This window comes from Primulina eburnea, chromosome 7 (genome assembly GCF_022965805.1).
Source record: "Primulina eburnea isolate SZY01 chromosome 7, ASM2296580v1, whole genome shotgun sequence".
NCBI lineage: Eukaryota > Viridiplantae > Streptophyta > Magnoliopsida > Lamiales > Gesneriaceae > Primulina > Primulina eburnea.
The window spans coordinates 22,101,025-22,126,101 of record NC_133107.1 but is presented as its reverse complement, the minus strand read 5'-3'; the positions used below and the strand labels follow the sequence as shown (position 1 = coordinate 22,126,101).

The following is a 25,077-nucleotide window of genomic DNA, read 5'->3' as shown; positions in this document are numbered from 1 at the left end:
ATTATGCTAGGTACGGTTCCGATCTCAAAAGCATCGTACCGACTAGCACCGACAGAGATGGCAGAACTTAAAAAGCAGATTCAGGAACTTCTGTACAAGGAGTTCATTCGCCCGAGTTTTTCTCCATGGGGCGGGCCAGTCTTATTTGTGAAGAAGAAGGATGGTTCTATGAGGCTCTATTTTGATTACCGGGAGTTGAACAGGGTGACGGTGAAGAACAAGTACCCACTTCCGCGGATTGAGGATCTATTTGATCAGTTGTAGGGGGCTTCGGTATTCTCGAAGATTGATCTGTGTTCCGGTTATCACCACTTGAGGGTGAAAGAGACTGATGTTTCCAAGACAGCTTTCAGGACTCGTTATGGCCACTACAAGTTCCTTGTGATGCCATTCGGTTTGACGAATGCGCCAGCGATCTTCATGGATCTCATGAATCGCGTATTTCAGCCGTATCTTGATCAGTTTGTGATAGTATTCATAGACGACATTCTCGTCTACTCGAAAAATCATGAGGATCACGGCAGACATCTGACCACAGTGTTGCAGACCCTGCAGAAACAAAAGTTATTCGCAAAGTTCAGTAAATGCGAATTCTGGTTAGAGAAAGTGGCATTCTTAGGCCACATTATTTCTAGCAGCGGTATTGAGGTAGACCCAGCGAAAGTTGCAGCAGTCAGAGATTGGGTTGTGCCGCAGAATGCATCAGAGATCCGCAGTTTTCTTGGGCTAGCAGGATATTATCGGAAGTTCATTCAGGGAATCTTCTCTATTGCCGTTCCACTCACATCATTGACCAAGAAGAATGCTAAATTTGTGTGGAGCGATGAGTGTCAGAAGAGCTTCGATACTTGAAACAAGCTCTTATCTCAGCACCAGTTTTGGCCATGCCGTCAGGGCCCGGTGAGTTTGTTCTATATACCGATGTTTCGAAGCTCAGTCTAGGGCACAGTATTGATGTAGCATGGGAAGGTGTTCTCGACAGTTGAAAACCCATGAGAAGAACTATCCTACCCATGATCTAGAGTTGGCCGCCGTGGTATTTGCCTTGAAGATTTGGAGGCATTATTTGTATGGAGAGAAGTGCCAGATCTTTACCAACCACAAGAGCCTCAAGTAATTCTTTACGCAGAAGGAGCTGAATATGCGGTAGAGGAGTTGGTTGGAGCTAGTGAAGGACTATGACTGTGACATTAGCTACCACCCGAGTAAGGCTAATGTAGTTGCGGATGCACTGAGCAGGAAATTCACAGTGATGGCTCATCTAGCGATTTCGAGACCTCTTCAGTCGGAGATGCAGAGGTTTGATTTAGAGACTTATCCTCAAGGTAGAGTTCCCCGTCTGTCTACCTTGATGATTCAGTCTTCATTTCTAGACCGTATTCGCAGTGGTCAGTCAGCAGATGAGGAGTTGGCAAAGTGGAAGCAGAGAGATGAGGCCAAGGGCAGTATCTTGTATACAGTTAGGGACGAGATTGTGAGATACCGAGACATGATGTGGGTTCCTAGCAGTGATTCTATCCGAGCAGATATTTTATCAGAGGCCCAGATGTCGCCGTACTCTATTCACCCTGGGAGTACGAAGATGTACAAAGATCTACAGTTGTTGTATTGGTGGCCTGAGATGAAAAAAGACATCAGACGTTTCTTATCCGAGTGTCTGACGTGCCAGCTAGTGAAACAGAGCATCATAGACTAGCAGGCTTGCTCAAGCCTCTTCCTATTCCCGAGTGAAAGTAGGAGAATATTACCATAGACTTCATAACCGGTTTGCCGAAGTCAGTTGCCGAAGTCAGTCAGAGGATCAAATGCTATCTGGGTGATTGTTGATCGTCTTACCAAATCAGCGCACTTCTTGCCTATTAAGACGACTTTCACCATGATTCAGTATGCAGAGTTATATATCCGAGAGATAGTCAGACTTCATAGTATTCCCATTTCTATAGTATTTGACAGAGATCCCCGATTCACTTCCTCATTTTGGAAAAGTCTGCATTCAGCAGTGGGTACGAAGTTGTTGTTTAGCACAGCTTTCCATCCTCAGACAGATGGGCAGTCAGAGCGGGATATTCAGATTTTGGATGACCTTCTCCGTGCTTGTGTTATGGATTTCACTTGGAGTTGGGAGTCGAATTTTCCATTAGTAGAGTTCACCTATAACAACAGTGTCCAGGCGTCTATAGGTATGGCTCCGTTTTAAGCACTGTATGGCCGTAAGTGTAGATATCCTGTTCATTGGGATGAGGTAGGGGAGAGATCATAGTTGGGTCCGGAGATTATTCAGCAGGCTGCCGATGTAGTAGTTAAGATCCGTGATAGGATGAGGACTTCTCAGAGTCGACAGAATAGTTATGCGGATCAGAGGAGGAGAGATTTAGAGTCTGCCGTGGGCGACCATGTTTTCGTGAAAGTAGCAACTATGAAAGGTGTCATGTGGTTCGGAAATAAAGGAAAGCTCAGTCCGAGATTCATTAGACCATTCGAGATCCTCGACAGAGTTGAGATGTTAGCTTATCGTGTGGCTCTTCCGCCGAATCTGGCCGGAGTACATAATGTGTTCCACGTCTCTATGCTGAGGAAGTATATGACAAACCCTTCGCATGTCTTGAACTTTGAGACGTTGCAGCACACTCCGTACCTGTATTATGAAGAGAGACCAGTGCAGATCATAGACAGACAGGAGATGAAGCTTCAGAAAAAAATGGTGCAGCTAGTCAAAGTCAAATGGCTCAATCATTCAGAGGTGGAAGCTACATGGGAGTCTGAGCCAGAGATGAGGAGTCGGTATCCCGAGTTATTCGGTGAGTTTTAATTTCGAGGACGAAATTTCTTTTAAGAGGGGCAGAGTTGTAGAACACGTAAATTAGACTACTTATAAGCCATGCATAATTTCTAGTATTTAAATTAAAATGATTTTATTGCATGAGTATTTAAATTCTTTTCTTTAAACTTAATTATTTATGCAGTAGTTTAATTGTTATCTTTCCAGTTAAATAAGTGAGGCCGGACTGAAGTTGGAGTATTGAGATAAAATTTGATATTAAGAAAACATTCCTAGAATTTATTTTAGATAAATAATAAGTTAATTTAATGTAAAAAAATTCTTGAGGAATTATTTAAGTAATTCAAAGATTTAGCCATGCATGCAAGATAATATTATTCCTTAATTAATTTATTAATTCACTAAACTATTTAATAGGTAGATAAAACTCTAAATAATTAAAATACAAGATTTAAGAAATATTTTCCCTCCCGTTATCCTATAATTTTCGGCCATTTCAATTTTGTAGGATTTCAATTTATCAACTCACAATTTTGGTATTCTTTCTTTATGCCTTCTTGGCATAAATAATTCCTTCAACTTCAAATCTTAAATAATTAAATATTAAGCAATATTCTCACCCCAATTATCTAATAAATCGGCCCCTCCCTTTTTTAAAAGGTTTAAATTAATTTGACAACTCTTTCTTTGTTATCTTTCCTTAATCTTTTTCTAGGTAAATATTCTCCCCACTTTTAAATCACTAACAAATAATTAATTAAGCAATTTTCTCCTTGTTCCTAGACACTATAATCCACCAAGTGCACCCTCTAATATCCCTCAAAATATCTTTTGATACCATTCTTATTTCCTTATCTCACAAATTCAAAGATAGCAAAGATTATTTGCTCCCTTTAGCTTGCAACCTTTCCTTCATCTCCTAGACTCATTTTCTTCTCTCCCTTTCACTGAAATTCAGAGCGATTTTCAGAGTAAAAATCTTGAGAAAAACCGAGAGAAACAAGAGAGAAAAATCGAGTAGAAAAGTGAGAAAGCGAAGCACTCCGTCTCCTCCACACTGCGTCGTTGTTTCCATTTTGTTTTCTTCAAAACAAAAAGCCAGGCATGTCTATATTCCCTTTCACGCTTCAATCAAGTCATAATATGATTTTTAAACATTGCACGATTTTGTTTTTTATAGGAAAAAACCGAAATACATGACAGGATTTTTGATTTAAAACATGTGCAGATTTCGGCCCTTCCCTTGTTCTCTCACGGGTTTGGCTTGCGTTTGATTGTTTCAGGTGTTGGCTTGATCCTAGGCTCCCAAGGCGGCACCTAGACATGTACTAGGGTGTATTAGGACCATGTTGGTCCATTAGTTCAAGTCCCATGCATGCTGGAATTCAGAAATTGACAGCAAATCTTCCCTAGTGTCACTTTGTGTTCGATTTTCTTGTTTGCTTTCAAAGGAGGATGATTCTGATCTTGGCTGCCCTAGGGGCTATAGCCATTGTTAGAACCTCAATTTTTTGCTTGTGTAACTTCGGCTCTATGGGTTGGTGTGGATCTTGGTTGGCCTTTTAGCCCTTAGCCACGGTTCATACCATACCCCTTGATGTCTAGATCATGCCGTGGTCAATTAAATGGCCACTGGAATGGTCCATGACAGCAAACGAAGCAACTCTCCCCACGCGCGCAGGTTCGCCTCTCGGGTGGGAGTTTTGGGTGATCCATGGTGTTGCTTGGATTGTGGCTGGCCTAGGGCCCTTAGCCATAGTTCACACCACACCTTAAGATGTTGGGAAGAGGCTCTGGTTGGTGGTTCAAGCCCCAATGGCCATTAGCCTCGCAAACAAAGCAAAGGAACGCAAGCGCTGCTGTTGTATTTTTGTGACAGCAAGTTATGCTTCGGTTCAGAGGCTCGTTTGAGTTCTTGGTTGACATTTAGCCTATGGCCTCGGACTGGACAGTGCCACATTCAGTTAGGAAGGCCATGCTTTTGGCCGTTCGTGCTTCGGTTAAGTTTAGAGGTCGTACGAGAATTTACGGTGCAATGTGTCAAAGTGACTCTCGAAAGAGCGTTTAATGTTTTGGCTTCCATTCACCAAAATTTCGAGTACTGTTATTTTAGGGGCATTATTTCATCATTTTAGGTGTATTTTAATAATGATTAAATGATGGTTCGGTGTTGGTTTGGGTTGGCACGAAGTCATGGTTAAATAATAAGTTGTTGGGCGTAATTGTCTCATTTTTGGGTTCAATTACAAAGTTTTGGTCAAGTTAAACCATTGCATATTTTTCATGTTAAATTTAGGTAGCAGTGAGCCTGGTAACGATCCAATACATTCGATAAAATTAATACAGGATATTTAACTATGTTACTTAATTGTACTACGTGCATAAAAATATAAAATGTTCATTTATAGATTTATGCGATATTGCTTGTGGCCACTTCACTATCATGGGATGGCAGCTTATCATGGGATTATTACTTCACCCAGTGGTCACTTACCGGTTCATTCTCAGTTATTGGTACGAATATCTAGTCCAAGGGCTGTGATGATCTCTACCGCCCAGTATACTGTGGTTTAGTCTGATCAGGCGATTCAGTTCAGTTCAATTCAGGAACCACTAGCGTAGAACATAATATCAACAGAAAGTTTATGACATGTTATTTTATGACAGGGCTCGATTGAGCAAACATTTCACTGATGATTTTCAGTTCAGTTATGGATGTATTATAATTACTCATGACATGATATTTTCACTTTGCATGCAATTTTATTATTATTACTCGTTATTTACGATATATGCATGCTGAGTCTTTAGACTCGTTAGACTTGATTGTTGTGGGTACTGATGAGGTCGGGATCAAGGGCGGGGACCAGTGAGCCATCTTGGGTCGGCAGTAGTGGAACCCGAGGACCTCATTTTTCAGTATTTACCATTTTTATGCCCAAACATTTTATTTTTTGTTGGATAATTTTAAATTGTTATTTTGCAAACAATAATTACTTACGCTGCTATTTTGAACATTAAACTTTTTATCAGTTTATTTCATGAATGAGACATTTTATTTATTTAAAGAGAAAATTTTAAATTTTTCCGCAAATTTCAAATACGAATTTCGGGCCTCTACAGAACAACCCTCCCTCGGACTTTCCAAGTGGTTATCATTCATCGAGAGGATAAATCTGTGGTTATAATTGTACACCATTAGTCCTTACAACCCGAGACAACACTGAGGCTCTATATGCTAGGGTTGTGCTTTGACTCGAGACAACCCGAGACAACCCGAGACCAGTGCATTGTAGTCGGGGATTCACCGCTCACCTACGGGTGTGGATATCCTATCTGATCTGATGAAATAATAGTGCGTGGAATCTCGTGACAGAGTATGAGATGTACATTGGAGAATGAGTTCTCCAATAGTACATGCGATGCCACTACTTATATTTATCATATAGTTATCGAATTAATATGCAACCCTCGGTGAAACAATGGTTGCAGATTCGATTGAGATATATGAGATGAAGGGACCGTACTGTACGCTAATCATAATCGACTGGTTCTAGCAGGCACTATCAGTGATACCTAGGGAATCATGGGGCGATGCTACTAGACGCTCTTACCATGGTTGGATAGGTTTAATCAGAAATACGATTTCTAAAATTCTCATGATCAATTTTTGGTACATAGAATGGGGCAAATAAGGGTAAGCCTAAATAAAGTGATACCTAGGGAATCATGGGGCGATGCTACTAGACTCTCTTAGCATGGTTCGATGGGTTTAATCAGAAATATGATTTCTGACATTCTCATGATCAATTGTTGATAATAGAATGGGGCAAATAAGGGTAAGCCCAAATAAAGGATTATGTCATGAATCACAAGGAGTTGTGGACCCACAGTTAGCTATATTCCTGAACCATTGAGGGTCACACAAGCATTGGATCGTTTGTTCCCGTTGATAGAATAAATTCAAAAGGTTGAATTTATATTATGATATAGTAAATTCAAGGAGTTGAATTTATAAAATTTGAGAATTTAATTTATTAAATTTTGGAGGTGATAAAATTCAAAGAGCTGAATTTTTTAATTTATAAAATTAGAAAATTTAATTTATTAAATTTTGGAGGTTATAAAATTCAAAGAGTTGAATTTATAATTTAAAATAATAAATTCAAACGTTGAATTTATAATCGATTTAATTTATTAAGTTCAAAAGTTGAGTTTATTAAATATTAAATTAAAATTGACGGGAAGTATGTTTAATAGGCTTGTAGGAGTACAAGTTTAACATACTAAATAATTAAAGTTATTAATAGACTTTGATTAATTAATTAAACTAGTTGGACTAGCCCAATTAATTAATCAAGCCCATTAATATTAATTATGATTATTAGGTCTTGGCTTAATTATAAATAGGTGGAATCAAGCCATAACCTTAGCCACCCTACACCTTGGAATTTTCGAAATTCCTTCTCCACCTCCCCTCAAATTTTCGGCCACCCCTCTTAAGAAAAGTTTGAGCCGTCTCTCAAACTTTAATCTTCAACGTAAAACTTCTTCTAATTTTTTTATTGCAAATTAGAAAAGGATCAAACTATCTAGTCGTGGACCTGATTAGAGGAATAAACAAAGGAGCTTTTGAAGAAAGTTCGTGGGGATTTCATCAAGAGCTATCTCCGCTAAACCCGGAATAGTTGGAGCCGTGTGATTAATTTACCAAAAGTATAATATAACTAAACATCCTATGTATGTTTGATTATAAACCATACAAGTGCCCAAACAAATATATTTTGATTGTCAAAATAAAATAAAAATTTTAAACTTCGGCAACGTTTGGGCATAAGAAAACCGAGATCCAACAGTGGTATCAGAGCCAATGTTTCTCAAAATAATATGGTTTTGTTATCGAATAATTTGTTTCTAACCACACAAGAAAATTTTTCAGAAAATTGTAGCACCATCAAAATTATTTTATTTTCCAGGAAATTTTTTTTTTTCGAATCTGCCCGGAACTGTTCTGGGCAGACTGCGCACAGAGACATGCAAACGTTCGGGTAGCGGGAAGCTACCCGAGAGTGTCTCGGGAAAAATGCTGGATGATGGGCGTGAATTGTTTGGGCCTGGGGTTCACTTTTCTGATTTTTCAAATTTTGGGCAAAATTGATATTTTTGAAAATTGGTTCAATTTTTCTTTTGAAAAATTATTAATTTTCTTGTAAAATAAATAACTAAAATATGATTTTAATTATTTATGGTAAAATTGAGTTTTACACGAAATCATTTATTATTGATTTAATTAGAAATTAAATAAAATTTTTTATTTAATTTTTTAAATTCTTTAATAATGTGGTGGTTAGTGATAAAAGTTAATATTTGTTTAATTAAATTTGTTTAATTAAATTGATGTTAATATTTGATATTAAATGCATGAAGGATGATCGAGAGCCTTGATCAATAGGTTAGATGTATGTTAGGATATTTTACTGTTTTATTCATTTTCTTAATATTTGATATTATTAAAGTAGACCTGGTTTATGGCCCGTTCCCACCCCCATGATATGTATCCCTTATGTGCCATGACTATTTAAATGTAATTATTAGAAATATTAGGAGATCAAGACTGAGAGATGGTGGGTCCGATGAACAAGATGAAGACCTGTAAAATAATGGAAGCTCTTGTAATAGTTGCATTTGCATCCTTGCATTCACCTATTTTTTGGACCTGGATCCATGTATGGCTCACATGGATATAATAATGTTGGAGATTGATCATCCTTATTTATTTTTGAATGTCATATTATGATATATGCGATATATAGTAGTATGCATGTATGTATATTATTAAATAATATAGTTGCATGAATCCAGAAAACATACAAACATGGCACGCGATTTTAAAATTAAAATTGATGAGAAAATTTGAAAATTAAAATACCCATTTTGAATATGATTCAAAATTTATATCAAACCGAAAAATTAAAAAATAAAAGAGTTTAATTTTTCCCTGCCTTCCATTAACAGTGGTTGCACGTTGTTCGCTACTCGCGGAGAGTATCTGGCTCATATTATTGGGGAGGCCTGGATGCCGGAAAGCTGTGACTTCCACCGGACATATGATATGAATTGAGTGGAACTCTCATGACTTCGGCTCATATTTTTGGGGAACTCATGGAGACCATCCACTACTGTTCAATATTGATGGGTTAGTTTGAAACATGAAATAAACGGCGTCATACTATTGGGTCCTAATTAAACGTGAGGAAAAACACGCGGAGGTTGCATAGGGATGCAATTGGATTCTACCTTTTGGAAATTATAATTGGCTGATATTATTCGGGATTATAATCGTCTAATTGGACTCCACGTGTCCATTAAGGAAATATGATTTCTCTTTTCATCAGAGGGTGGTGAAGATGTCAAAATAGTGGGAGGGAGAACAATATTTATTTTAATATAATTCAGTTGTATTATCTGTTGTTGAACACATGGTTTGCATCCTTCTTATAGACATAGACAAAGGATTCCTCGATAACACATGGTTTGCATACTTATTGTAGACATAAACAAAGGATTCCTCGATAATTTAAGACCCAGAGTGATTCAGGTACCTAAAAGAAGAGAGAGAGAGAGTTCCCACTGGGAACAAATTCATACACAAGGAAAAATCTATCTGTGGGGACCCGGACGCTAATTCATTTCTTAATCATTTTTGGGAATAATTGGATCAAATAATTAAACTGGGTCTAATTTTTTTTTTTAAAATACAAGTGCGGAACATAATAGAATCAGTCTGATATAACATCAACGTAAAAATACAAATCTTGTACATTTACATTAAAGTCAAACTTGGGTTCAATAACTACACTTCAAGTGCTGAAACCTATTCTACTCCTGAGTCCGGATCTCCATGCTAATCTTGAATCTCTCATCATCTTCTTGACCCTAATCCTGTCCCACCTGTTGTCATGTACACATGCAAATACAACAACAGCCGGATAACTATGGTGAGAATATAATTCCCAGTATAAACAACGTATACATGCAATCATATAAATAGATATAAAAGCATGAAACAGAGATCAATAATATGTATCATAATCTGAAAATATGAATCGATATAAAACTGTAAATAAACTCGTGACTCATCTTCTCAGACTCGACTCTTCTCTAATCTAGGGATCTCGGTTCCTGGACATTGGCACAATACTTCGAATCTCAGCAATAGAATTCGATCTGCTCCTAAGCAACATCGATATAAACCAACATTCAGTGTCTTGGTACATCTGCCAAAGACTTGGCACCTCCGCCAATGACTAGGCACCTTCGCCCATGACTCAATACATGTTTTGTTATAAATCAATAGACTAAGCATATCAATATCATGAATTGCAAACATCAATGCAATAAAATAAAGTATGTGGTTTTGGGAAACTCAAGTCAGATATAACTCGAGTTGTATCCTCACGGTTCAACATTGATTTATACATTTCTTTCGTTGGGTTCTGGCTCTGTTCTGTCTTTGAAATCTTCGATATAAATCTGGCATAACATATTCGAGGAATACAATATCAACATATACACCAATCAATACCAGATATAATCAGAACTCAATCTCATTCTGTTTCGACGGCATAACATCACAATTTTGAAATACCGGTAATACAAAATCAGTATATCCCAATTCCCATAACTCATAATCAATCAACAAACATAATATGATACCAAATATGTATAATCTCAATCATATAAAATCTGAAAAATCATAAAAATTCCATACGGTATCCGTTCTTCAATCCGATTTCGATTATACGATGTCTACTATATCAAGAACATCATATATCAATCATATCCGATTCCTTCAATATCATATTTTCAAATCATAATAGAAATCAATATTACTTACGTCCGTGTGAAGCCGTTGACACGAGGATCACAGAAATAAACTCAGATCGAAAATCATATGGCCGAATCTTGCGTGAATTGAATTTACTATCAAGAACTTGAAGTTTTCTCGGAAGCTCTTCTCGTTCTTTCTTCCTTGCTGTATTCTAAACACCAAAGGCTTAGTCTATATATATATATATATATATATATATATATATATATATATATATATATATATATATATATATATATATATATATATATATATATATATATATATATATTGCATGATAATGTATGGATGGTGTTGGAAACTAAATTTCAGTGATTTGACAAACTAAACTAAGCTTCGAAACGTATTTTTATAACTGATCAAAGGAAACGAAGCAACGAACAACGAGCTAATTGATCTATTGCCACTAGCTGAAGATTAATGCGTACCAGCTATAAATTATACACGTCATCAGCTGAAGCAGTATTATAGCTGACTGATCAGTTGAGAACTGACAAGTTGAAACAAATCAGTTATAAGCTTTCCAGCAAAGTATCCTTCAGCCGGTCCCTCAGCTGTACATGTCCTCAGTTGAGAACGACATCCAACAAATAGTACAACAGACTGCAACTAGTAGTGGGTTGCCGCATTTCAGAGATTGCAGTGTACGAATGTCAGAAGATATGGACGTGGCAATCAACGGATATAAAGATTCAAAAGATATTTAATATTACCGTTGAGAGGGAAGCTGATAGGATCGATTAACGTATCAAGAGTGTTTAGAAGGGGGGGTTGAATAAACACTCACAATTAAAACTTATCTTTTCGAATTTGGAGTTCAGTTTGGTGACAAACTGATTCTCGGAATCTTGTTGGTCAATGTCAATCAGTTAAACTGAATCAGTTGCGGAAAGTAACTGACTGAAAGATAGAATACAAAAACAAAAATACGCAAAGGTTGTTTCTGGATGTTCGGAGATTTCAATTACTCCTACGTCACCCCTTCTATCTCAAGGATAGGATATCCACTATAAGACTTTGATCAAATACAAGAATTGTACTGACGCACTTCAGTTTGGACTTAACACTGCCAAAAACTGAAACTCTTAGTTTAACAGAATGTTCTTAGTGCGTAACTGATCTTAGCACTATCAAATTTCAACGATGTACAACTTTCTAGTGAGCTCAAATTGTAGCCTTGACTGCTACGAATAAATCAAACAAGAGTGAGCTAAGATTTTGACAGAGTGACAGTAAGCTTGTTAATCGAGTTGTTCACTATGTTTCTTCAGTTGTTCTTCTGTCATATTTATAGGCTTCTTTTCTCCAACGGTAACTTGAAATGAATTTTAATCTTTGTATCCGTTGATCTCTACTTGATTATTCCTTGGACATTGTTTGCTTCATTTATTGTGATGCAGCGTCTTAATTGCTTTCGCCGAAATCCGTTGTTTTAAGCTGTATTGATTGAAGTGCGGCGTTGCAATCTTCTATGTCTCTTGACGATTGATTTTCCCGAGACATGTTCAGTTGAAGGGTGCTTAGCATACGGCTGAATATATCAACTGATCAGTCAGTTGATTTCAGTTATTGAGTCCAGTTGTTGAATTTTCTTGTGCGTATCAGTTGGTTGATCAGTTGTTCCAAGTTGTATTGACTGAAGTGTGTCGTTCCACATTCAGTTGCAGTCTTTTTTTTGTCTTTTGAGATGTTAGCTTATCGTGTTGCTCTTCCGCCGACAGAGTTGAGATGTTAGCTTATCGTGTTGCTCTTCCGCCGAATCTGGCCGGAGTACATAATGTGTTCCACGTCTCTATGCTGAGGAAGTATATGACAAACCCTTCGCATGTCTTGAACTTTGAGACGTTGCAGCACACTCCGTACCTGTATTATGAAGAGAGACCAGTGCAGATCATAGACAGACAGGAGATGAAGCTTCAGAAAAAAATGGTGCAGCTAGTCAAAGTCAAATGGCTCAATCATTCAAAGGTGGAAGCTACATGGGAGTCTGAGCCAGAGATGAGGAGTCGGTATCCCGAGTTATTCGGTGAGTTTTAATTTCGAGGACGAAATTTCTTTTAAGAGGGGAGAGTTGTAGAACACGTAAATTAGACTACTTATAAGCCATGCATAATTTCTAGTATTTAAATTAAAATGATTTTTATTGCATGAATATTTAAATTCTTTTTTTTAAATTTAATTAATTTATGCAGTAGTTTAATTGTTACCTTTCCAGTTAAATAAGTGAGGCCGGACTGAAGTTGGAGTATTGAGATAAAATTTGATATTAAGTAAACATTCCTAGAATTTATTTTAGATAAATAATAAGTTAATTTAATGTAAAAAAATTCTTGAGGAATTATTTAAGTAATTCAAAGATTTAGCCATGCATGCAAGATAATATTATTCATTAATTAATTTATTAATTCACTAAACTATTTAATGGGTAGATAAAACTCTAAATAATTAAAATACAAGATTTAAGAAATATTTTCCCTCTCGTTATCCTATAATTTTCGGCCATTTCAATTTTGTAGGATTTCAATTTATCAACTCACAATTTTGGTATTCTTTCTTTATGCCTTCTTGGCATAAATAATTCCTTCAACTTCAAATCTTAAATAATTAAATATTAAGCAATATTCTCACCCCAATTATCTAATAAAATCGGCCCCTCCCTTCTTTTAAAAGGTTTAAATTAATTTGACAACTCTTTCTTTGTTATATTTCCTTAATCTTTTTCTAGGTAAATATTCTCCCCACTTTTAAATCACTAACAAATAATTAATTAAGCAATTTTCTCCTTGTTCCTAGACACTATAATCCACCAAGTGCACCCTCTAATATCCCTCAAAATATCTTTTGATACCATTCTTATTTCCTTATCTCACAAATTCAAAGATAGCAAAGATTATTTGCTCCCTTTAGCTTGCAACATTTCCTTCATCTCCTAGACTCATTTTCTTCTCTCCCTTTCACTGAAATTCAGAGCGATTTTCAGAGTAAAAATCTTGAGAAAAACCGAGAGAAACAAGAGAGAAAAATCGAGTAGAAAAGTGAGAAAGCGAAGCACTCCGTCTCCTCCACACTGCGTCGTTGTTTCCTTTTTGTTTTCTTCAAAACAAAAAGCCAGGCATGTCTATATTCCCTTTCACGCTTCAATCAAGTCATAATATGATTTTTAAACATTGCACGATTTTGTTTTTTATAGGAAAAAACGAAATACATGACAGGATTTTTGATTTAAAACATGTGCAGATTTCGGCCCTTCCCTTGTTCTCTCACGGGTTTGGCTTGCGTTTGATTGTTTCAGGTGTTGGCTCGATCCTAGGCTCCCAAGGCGGCACCTAGACATGTACTAGGGTGTATTAGGACCATGTTGGTCCATTAGTTCAAGTCCCATGCATGCTGGAATTCAGAAATTGACAGCAAATCTTCCCTAGTGTCACTTTGTGTTCGATTTTCTTGTTTGCTGTCAAAGGAGGATGATTCTGATCTTGGCTGCCCTAGGGGCTATAGCCATTGTTAGAACCTCAATTTTTTGCTTGTGTAACTTCGGCTCTATGGGTTGGTGTGGATCTTGGTTGGCCTTTTAGCCCTTAGCCACGGTTCATACCATACCCCTTGATGTCTAGATCATGCCGTGGTCAATTAAATGGCCACTGGAATGGTCCATGACAGCAAACGAAGCAACTCTCCCCACGCGCGCAGGTTCGCCTCTCGGGTGGGAGTTTTGGGTGATCCATGGTGTTGCTTGGATTGTGGCTGGCCTAGGGCCCTTAGCCATAGTTCACACCACACCTTAAGATGTTGGGAAGAGGCTCTGGTTGGTGGTTCAAGCCCCAATGGCCATTAGCCTCGCAAACAAAGCAAAGGAACGCAAGCGCTGCTGTTGTATTTTTGTGACAGCAAGTTATGCTTCGGTTCAGAGGCTCGTTTGAGTTCTTGGTTGACATTTAGCCTATGGCCTCGAACTGAACAGTGCCACATTCAGTTAGGAAGGCCATGCTTTTGGCCGTTCGTGCTTCGGTTAAGTTTAGAGGTCGTACGAGAATTTACGGTGCAATGTGCCAAAGTGACTCTCGAAAGAGCGTTTAATGTTTTGGCTTCCATTCACCAAAATTTCGAGTACTGTTATTTTAGGGGCATTATTTCATCATTTTAGGTGTATTTTAATAATGATTAAATGATGGTTCGGTGTTGGTTTGGGTTGGCACGGAGTCATGGTTAAATAATAAGTTGTTGGGCATAATTGTCTCATTTTTGGGTTCAATTACAAAGTTTTGGTAAAGTTAAACCATTGCATATTTTTCATGTTAAATTTAGGTAGCAGTGAGCCTGGTAACGATCCAATACATTCGGTAAAATTAATACAGGATATTTAACTATGTTACTTAATTGTACTACGTGCATAAAAATATAAAATGTTCATTTATAGATTTATGCGATATTGCTTGTGGCCACTTCACTATCATGGGATGGCAGCTTATCATGGGATTATTACTTCACCCAGTGGTCACTTACCGGTTCATTCTCAGTTATTGGTACGAATATCTAGTCCAAGGGCTGTGATGATCTCTACCGCCCAGTATACTGTGGTTTAGTCTGATCAGGCGATTCTGTTCAGTTCAATTCAGGAACCACTAGCGTAGAACATAATATCAACAGAAAGTTTATGACATGTTATTTTATGACAGGGCTCGATTGAGCAAACATTTCACTGATGATTTTCAGTTCAGTTATGGATGTATTATAATTACTCATGACATGATATTTTCACTTTGCATGCAATTTTATTATTATTACTCGTTATTTACGATATATGCATGCTGAGTCTTTAGACTCACTAGACTTGATTGTTGTAGGTACTGATGAGGTCGGGATCAAGGGCGGGGACCAGTGAGCCATCTTGGGTCGGCAGTAGTGGAACCCGAGGACCTCATTTTTCAGTATTTACCATTTTTATGCCCAAACATTTTATTTTTTGTTGGATAATTTTAAATTGTTATTTTGCAAACAATAATTACTTACACTGCTATTTTGAACATTAAACTTTTTATCAGTTTATTTCATGAATGAGACATTTTATTTATTTAAAGAGAAAATTTTAAATTTTTCCGCAAATTTCAAATACGAATTTCGGGCCTCTACAGAACAACCCTCCCTCGGACTTTCCAAGTGGTTATCATTCATCGAGAGGATAAATCTGTGGTTATAATTATACACCATTAGTCCTTACAATCCGAGACAACACTGAGGCTCTATATGCTAGGGTTGTGCTTTGACTCGAGACAACCCGAGACCAGTGCATTGTAGTCGGGGATTCACCGCTCACCTACGGGTGTGGATATCCTATCTGATCTGATGAAATAATAGTGCGTGGAATCTCGTGACAGAGTATGAGATGTACATTGGAGAATGAGTTCTCCAATAGTACATGCGATGCCACTACTTATATTTATCATATAGTTATCGAATTAATATGCAACCCTCGGTGAAACAATGGTTGCAGATTCGATTGAGATATATGAGATGAAGGGACCGTACTGTACGCTAATCATAATCGACTGGTTCTAGCAGGCACTATCAGTGATACCTAGGGAATCATGGGGCGATGCTACTAGACGCTCTTACCATGGTTGGATAGGTTTAATCAGAAATACGATTTCTAAAATTCTCATGATCAATTTTTGGTACATAGAATGGGGCAAATAAGGGTAAGCCTAAATAAAGTGATACCTAGGGAATCATGGGGCGATGCTACTAGACTCTCTTAGCATGGTTCGATGGGTTTAATCAGAAATATGATTTCTGACATTCTCATGATCAATTCTTGATAATAGAATGGGGCAAATAAGGGTAAGCCCAAATAAAGGATTATGTCATGAATCACAAGGAGTTGTGGACCCACAGTTAGCTGTATTCCTGAACCATTGAGGGTCACACAAGCATTGGATCGTTTGTTCCCGTTGATAGAATAAATTCAAAAGGTTGAATTTATATTATGATATAGTAAATTCAAGGAGTTGAATTTATAAAATTTGAGAATTTAATTTATTAAATTTTGGAGGTGATAAAATTCAAAGAGCTGAATTTTTTAATTTATAAAATTAGAAAATTTAATTTATTAAATTTTGGAGGTTATAAAATTCAAAGAGTTGAATTTATAATTTAAAATAATAAATTCAAACGTTGAATTTATAATCGATTTAATTTATTAAGTTCAAAAGTTGAGTTTATTAAATATTAAATTAAAATTGACGGGAAGTATGTTTAATAGGCTTGTAGGAGTACAAGTTTAACATACTAAATAATTAAAGTTATTAATAGACTTTGATTAATTAATTAAACTAGTTGGACTAGCCCAATTAATTAATCAAGCCCATTAATATTAATTATGATTATTAGGTCTTGGCTTAATTATAAATAGGTGGAATCAAGCCATAACCTTAGCCACCCTACACCTTGGAATTTTCGAAATTCCTTCTCCACCTCCCCTCAAATTTTCGGCCACCCCTCTTAAGAAAAGTTTGAGCCGTCTCTCAAACTTTAATCTTCAACATAAAACTTCTTCTAATTTTTTATTGCAAATTAGAAAAGGATCAAACTATCTAGTCGTGGACCTGATTAGAGGAATAAACAAAGGAGCTTTTGAAGAAAGTTCGTGGGGATTTCATCAAGAGCTATCTCCGCTAAACCCGGAATAGTTGGAGCCGTGTGATTAATTTACCAAAGGTATAATATAACTAAACATCCTATGTATGTTTGATTATAAACCATACAAGTGCCCAAACAAATATATTTTGATTGTCAAAATAAAATAAAAATTTTAAACTTCGGCAACGTTTGGGCATAAGAAAACCGAGATCCAACAGTGGTATCAGAGCCAATGTTTCTCAAAATAATATGGTTTTGATATCGAATAATTTGTTTCTAACCACACAAGAAAATTTTTCAGAAAATTGTAGCACCATCAAAATTATTTTATTTTCCAGGAAATTTTTTTTTTTTCGAATCTGCCCGGAACTGTTCTGGGCAGACTGCGCACAGAGACATGCAAACGTTCGGGCAGCGGGAAGCTACCCGAGAGTGTCTCGGGATAAATGCTGGATGATGGGCGTGAATTGTTTGGGCCTGGGGTTCACTTTTCTGATTTTTCAAATTTTGGGCAAAATTGATATTTTTGAAAATTGGTTCAATTTTTCTTTTGAAAAATTATTAATTTTCTTGTAAAATAAATAACTAAAATATGATTTTAATTATTTATGGTAAAATTGAGTTTTACACGAAATCATTTATTATTGATTTAATTAGAAATTAAATAAAATTTTTTATTTAATTTTTTAAATTCTTTAATAATTGTGGTGGTTAGTGATAAAAGTTAATATTTGTTTAATTAAATTTGTTTAATTAAATTGATGTTAATATTTGATATTAAATGCATGAAGGATGATCGAGAGCCTTGATCAATAGGTTAGATGTATGTTAGGATATTTTACTGTTTTATTCATTTTCTTAATATTTGATATTATTAAAGTAGACCTGGTTTATGGCCCGTTCCCACCCCCATGATATGTATCCCTTATGTGCCATGACTATTTAAATGTAATTATTAGAAATATTGGGATATCAAGACTGAGAGATGGTGGGTCCGATGAATAAGATGAAGACTGTAAAATAATGGAAGCTCTTGTAATAGTTGCATTTGCATCCCTGCATTCACCTATGTTTTGGACCTGGATCCATGTATGGCTCACATGGATATAATAGTGTTGGAGATTGATCATCCTTATTTATTTTTGAATGTCATATTATGATATATGCGATATATAGTAGTATGCATGTATGTATATTATTAAATAATATAGTTGCATGAATCCAGAAAACATACAAACATGGCACGCGATTTTAAAATTAAAATTGATGAGAAAATTTGAAAATTAAAATACCCATTTTGAATATAATTCAAAATTTATATCAAACCGAAAAATTAAAAAATAAAAGAGTTTAATTTTTCCCTGCCTTCCATTAACAGTGGTTGCACGTTGTTCGCTACTCGCGGAGAGTATCTGGCTCATATTATTGGGGAGGCCTGGATGCCGGAAAGCTGTGACTTCCACCGGACATATGATATGAATTGAGTGGAACTCTCATGACTTCGGCTCATATTTTTGGGGAACTCATGGAGACCATCCACTACTGTTCAATATTGATGGGTTAGTTTGAAACATGAAATAAACGGCGTCATACTATTGGGTCCTAATTAAACGTGAGGAAAAACACGCGGAGGTACCTTTTGGAAATTATAATTGGCTGATATTATTCGGGATTATAATCGTCTAATTGGACTCCACGTGTCCATTAAGGAAATATGATTTCTCTTTTCATCAGAGGGTGGTGAAGATGTCAAAATAGTGGGAGGGAGAACAATATTTATTTTAATATAATTCAGTTGTATTATCTGTTGTTGAACACATGGTTTGCATCCTTCTTATAGACATAGACAAAGGATTCCTCGATAACACATGGTTTGCATACTTATTGTAGACATAAACAAAGGATTCCTCGATAATTTAAGACCCAGAGTGATTCAGGTACCTAAAAGAAGAGAGAGTTCCCACTGGGAACAAATTCATACACAAGGAACAATCTATCTGTGGGGACCCGGACGCTAATTCATTTCTTAATCATTTTTGGGAATAATTGGATCAAATAATTAAACTGGGTCTAATTTTTTTTTTAAAATACAAGTGCGGAACATAATAGAATCAGTCTGATATAACATCAACGTAAAAATACAAATCTTGTACATTTACATTAAAGTCAAACTTGGGTTCAATAACTACACTTCAAGTGCTGAAACCTATTCTACTCCTGAGTCCGGATCTCCATGCTAATCTTGAATCTCTCATCATCTTCTTGACCCTAATCCTGTCCCACCTGTTGTCATGTACACATGCAAATACAACAACAGCCGGATAACTATGGTGAGAATATAATTCCCAGTATAAACAACGTATACATGCAATCATATAAATAGATATAAAAGCATGAAACAGAGATCAATAATATGTATCATAATCTGAAAATATGAATCGATATAAAACTGTAAATAAACTCGTGACTCATCTTCTCAGACTCGACTCTTCTCTAATCTAGGGATCTCGGTTCCTGGACATTGGCACAATACTTCGAATCTCAGCAATAGAATTCGATCTGCTCCTAAGCAACATCGATATAAACCAACATTCAGTGTCTTGGTACATCTGCCAAAGACTTGGCACCTCCGCCAATGACTAGGCACCTTCGCCCATGACTCAATACATGTTTTGTTATAAATCAATAGACTAAGCATATCAATATCATGAATTGCAAACATCAATGCAATAAAATAAAGTATGTGGTTTTGGGAAACTCAAGTCAGATATAACTCGAGTTGTATCCTCACGGTTCAACATTGATTTATACATTTCTTTCGTTGGGTTCTGGCTCTGTTCTGTCTTTGAAATCTTCGATATAAATCTGGCATAACATATTCGAGGAATACAATATCAACATATACACCAATCAATACCAGATATAATCAGAACTCAATCTCATTCTGTTTCGACGGCATAACATCACAATTTTGAAATACCGGTAATACAAAATCAGTATATCCCAATTCCCATAACTCATAATCAATCAACAAACATAATATGATACCAAATATGTATAATCTCAATCATATAAAATCTGAAAAATCATAAAAATTCCATACGGTATCCGTTCTTCAATCCGATTTCGATTATACGATGTCTACTATATCAAGAACATCATATATCAATCATATCCGATTCCTTCAATATCATATTTTCAAATCATAATAGAAATCAATATTACTTACGTCCGTGTGAAGCCGTTGACACGAGGATCACAGAAATAAACTCAGATCGAAAATCGTATGGCCGAATCTTGCGTGAATTGAATTTACTATCAAGAACTTGAAGTTTTCTCGGAAGCTCTTCTCGTTCTTTCTTCCTTGCTGTATTCTAAACACCAAAGGCTTAGTCTATATATATACTAGCCACCGAGGCACACGCGTTGCGTGTGTCATGAATATATTGAGCTAATGTATTATCCATTCATGATATTACAACACGCCACCGAAACATTTTGTACATAAATCATGAAAGGCAATGGATTGCGAAGCTTAAATAAATCTGTCAAACTCAATTTGTTACGTTACATGATATAGGTTTTGATCATAAAAAATCATATTCTTTTGAAGCCGTAATATTATTTCATGTGAAATAATGATAAATTTCAATGTAAAACTGTCATCTACAATATCTTTTTCAAGATTCTGACCCTGAGCCCACCAAGAATCACCTATAAAGTCTCCTGTTTCATAAGGATCATCGAAAAACATAGGAAAATACGATATCGATTCCTCGATCCATCCGGAAATATGGTTCTGTATCGGCTACTCCCCGGTCGACATCATAAGAACAAATATTAGGAGAAATCTCATCACAAAAGCAAAGAAATAATGGAGCAATACTTGGTAGAATTTTTATCACAAAAATGGTTAACGAAGTTATGTAACACGGGGACTTAAGGATAGATTACAACCAAATAAAAAAAAAAGAATAACTTTTATACACTAAACATGAGGAAAAAGATATGAAAATTGTAGTTTGAAATTTTATTTATTGAAGAAATTACAGAATAAAAAAATATGTAAGGTAAACACCGACTCTAAAAGTCCATTATTACCAAGTAAAAGATCTCAAACTACATTTTGATATTTTTTTAATTTTAAAATAAATTAAATTCGTAAGCTAACCAAATAGCTCATAAGGGGTAAAAAATTTACTAAAAAGAGAAAGGGAGAAAAATCAAACCTTTGTAAAAATATCGTGGAGTGAATGAAGTGGATCACCAAAACAGCTGGGCAGAAGAAATTACAAAATAAAGAAATATGCAAGTTAAACACATACTCTAAAAGTCCATAATTACTAAGTAAAAGATTTCAAACTACATTTTGATTTTTTTTTTACATTAAAAATAAATAATTCGTAAGCAAACCAAATAGCTCACAAGGGGCAAAAAATTTACTAAAAAGAGAAAGGGATAAAAATCAAACCTCTGTAAAAATATCGTGGAGTGAGTGAAGTGGATCGCCAAGACAGCTGGCAGCAGAACAACTTTACCATCTACATTGATCCTTCATCAATCTGTAGTAAAAAAAACATTTTTACATCTATTTTCCTTTCTCTTTAATTTTTGATTCTATGCTTACTTTTATTAATGGTTTTCTAAACTTTTATGTTACGTTAAGTATGTGAAACATATCTTCTAATGGTACTTAACCCAACTTAGTATCTGAAGTGTAAGTATATAATGCAACGCCTAATTTGATTTTTATAAAGTGCATGTATTTGTTCATTGAGTATTTATCTTAATAATGGTTATATATTAATTGAGTAAAATGCAAAGAGTGACAACAATGTACCATTGCCAGTTAAATAAAGAGGATGGTCAATCTACCACCTCATTGTAATACTCACAGATCAAGCCAACTATCTTCACAATGTTTCTTCTTGTTTTGTGGATGAGATGTTGATGAATTTTGTACTTTATTTAGAAATGCTACTCCTCAGTCACAGAAGAGGAACAATTTCCCCATCTTTAGGTTGGAAGAACGCATCGAGAAATGAAAAGAGGTAGATAGTTTAAATACATTATAAATTGCTTAGAAATTGATCTTTTTGTTTATTGAACATTGGTGAAATATTGTATTTTGAAGTTGCTAATCAGTTCTTATGGAAGATTGAAGAGAATAAATAGTTGCTAATCCACAGAATCAGAATAACAATCACAAAAAAAAAGAATAATGAAAATCCAACAATTACCTGAAGTTTTTGATTTTTTAGGATCTTTACTTACCACAACAATAGTGAATTGAGCAAAATGATGCGATCCTGTTCGTAAGGAAGCGACACATAATACAAACTTCAAAACACATATTAATTTAGTAGACAAATGATCACAAACATCACTATACCAGGAAGAAGCTTGTCATGATTGGCCACTCAAAGAAACAAAGAGAGATGGTTGCAAACATCACAGCCTTGAGGGTAAATCCAAAATATACCTATCAATCAAGGTTAAAGTATGTTACTGTCATAGAAACCTTCACTTTCACTATTTCACTGAAACGATATATTAAAACACATATAGAAAATCGAAACTAAAAGAAACTTTGACAATAGAACATACAATTTGTATCTGCCAACCTCAAATGCATTGCTTTGGAGCTCTCTTTTGGTTATTTGTGAGAACTTATCAATCTTCCATGTATACTTTCCATATAACTCCGAAGGTTTTGGTCCTGCAACATAAGACAATAACAATAACAACCTCATGAAAGCGTAAAGGATATCACAGGCGACATTAGGATAAATACTTGAAGCGTAAGCAACCAATCCACAGACATGACTACAATGAAAAAAAAATGTCTGACCTCTTACACATAATTGCACGTGAAAAAAAAGCCAACTTGACCAAGGTATTCTAAGTATAAAACAACACTTAACAGTTAATACATGCAAACCTAGACGTATTCACTCTCAATTTTATTTATAATAAAATAATCTGAGGACAACAAAGAAACCAAAAATTACGCACATAGAAGCCATCACAAACTAAATCACAGATGTATAACCGATTCTTACCTCGATTGTTGGCCTTCCAGATGAGTAATTCGGTCGATGGTGAGTCCGATTAAGCATTATGTTCTCTCGATAAAGGAGATCAGAGCAAAGTAAGTAGGTTTTGGTTGCTAGGATAATCTGTTCGCAATCAATCTAAAATCAATTAATGAGGGGTATAGAAAAATCCTATGGAAAGTTGAAAGCAAAGAATTGATATACGGATGATGTATGCTACACATTCCAAACAATATACACAAAGTATAACAACAAAGTGAAAGCAAAAGAAGAAAAACATACATATACAATACCTCTTTGTAAGAAGCAATCTTTGGCTTGAAAAAACAAAGTTGAACTTAGAAACACAAATCCAAGTTCAATAGCCTAGAAAACAAAACAACGGTATACAATGAGTTTGAAAATAATAAAGTTATAAAAATAGGTTTGTAAATGAGAAAATAACTATAATATTAATCATTGGACAAAAGCTTCAAATTAAAATTCAGTTTTCGACACCTAAAAAACCTAAAAAAAAAAACCCAACTTAACGCAACACAAATAGAACCAAAAAGTATAATTCGATACTGTTGGAATGAAATTTATCAATAAACAACTGAAAAGTCAAATAGAGTTTTATCGTACATTTTATCAAGCATTTTATGAAAAATCTATTAAAGCTCTAACTTATAATTATATTGCTTGAGTTTAAAGTTTTCACAAAATATTTACTCCAAATTTCTCAAGTAATAGATTCCACTTTAAACCAATAGAAAATTTTGAAATGGAAAAGAAAATCATATCATATTAAGCTCACATATTTTCACCTAGGGTAAAACAGTAGTGGGCCTAAAGTTTGCAAACAATTTGTACACACTCCCGAAGCTGAAGCAATCCAGTCTCAGGCTTTAGGTGTCTTATTATGAACAAATTTATACCTTCGCATCAAATTCAAAAGTTAAAAAATTAGTCAATACGAAAAATGAAAAACAAAAGTACAATGCAATTGACCTTTATATAGACATACTAACCCTCCAATGGCTCCAAGAAGAAAATCATAAGATTCATTTCCAGCAGAAAGGGTCTTCTACAGCAAGGGAACTCCAGTCAAATCCAAGGTTGCTCCACTCATCGGCATTTCCTTGAACTCCAACTCAAGTAATATTTATCATTTTTATCTAGATTGGTTGCATCACGGCTCTAAAAAAATACACAATCCCTTGGTGCAATAATTTCATCGAACTTAACATATACACAAACACAAAAATCCAACATTTACACATATATCTTAAATAATTTTAAGTTTAAAAAATAGAAGACCACTTAAATCGATCAAAATTAAATTTTTTAGGATGTATCACACCAACACACTTACAGAAAAGCGAATAAAAGACGATAAATAATATGCCTTTACAGCAATAATCAAAATGAAATAAATTTAAAGAGGAGAAAAGTTGAAATCACTGTAGGGTGTTGAAGACAAACCACCACCGCTATGGAGGAGGCGCTGGAGTTGGGGTGTTCGAAGGACACTAAGGAGAGGATGGATGGCTTCGAGCGTCTCAACACAACCAGCTATCTTGTAGAGTTCAACACAATCAAAGAAAAAAAAGAATAATTTTTATACACTAAAAAAATAATAGTGGAATACACTTCAGTACAAAAGCGAGATTGGAGTGGTTAATGATTATTTTTGCATGTACATACATGGCAATGTTGTGAACTATTTGAGGCTA

The 25,077-nt window shown here is 35.4% G+C and overlaps 1 long non-coding RNA gene across 6 annotated transcripts; it reads right to left on the bottom strand.

Annotated features, from left to right (window-relative positions):
- Window positions 1–20,711: 20,711 nt before the first annotated feature.
- Window positions 20,712–24,655, bottom strand: LOC140837303 (uncharacterized). Of its 6 annotated transcripts, none has more exons than XR_012119287.1 (5): window positions 24,169–24,655; window positions 23,369–23,728; window positions 22,699–23,025; window positions 22,547–22,615; window positions 20,712–20,757 (listed from the first exon to the last, which is right to left on the bottom strand). It is a non-coding gene; the product is annotated as an uncharacterized lncRNA (long non-coding RNA). The 6 variants fall into 6 exon arrangements; XR_012119290.1 differs by lacking the exon at window positions 20,712–20,757 and having other exon boundaries at window positions 21,886–22,615; window positions 23,369–23,500; window positions 23,656–23,728; XR_012119289.1 differs by lacking the exon at window positions 20,712–20,757 and having other exon boundaries at window positions 21,886–22,615; window positions 23,369–23,475; window positions 23,656–23,728; window positions 24,169–24,654.
- Window positions 24,656–25,077: the final 422 nt, after the last annotated feature.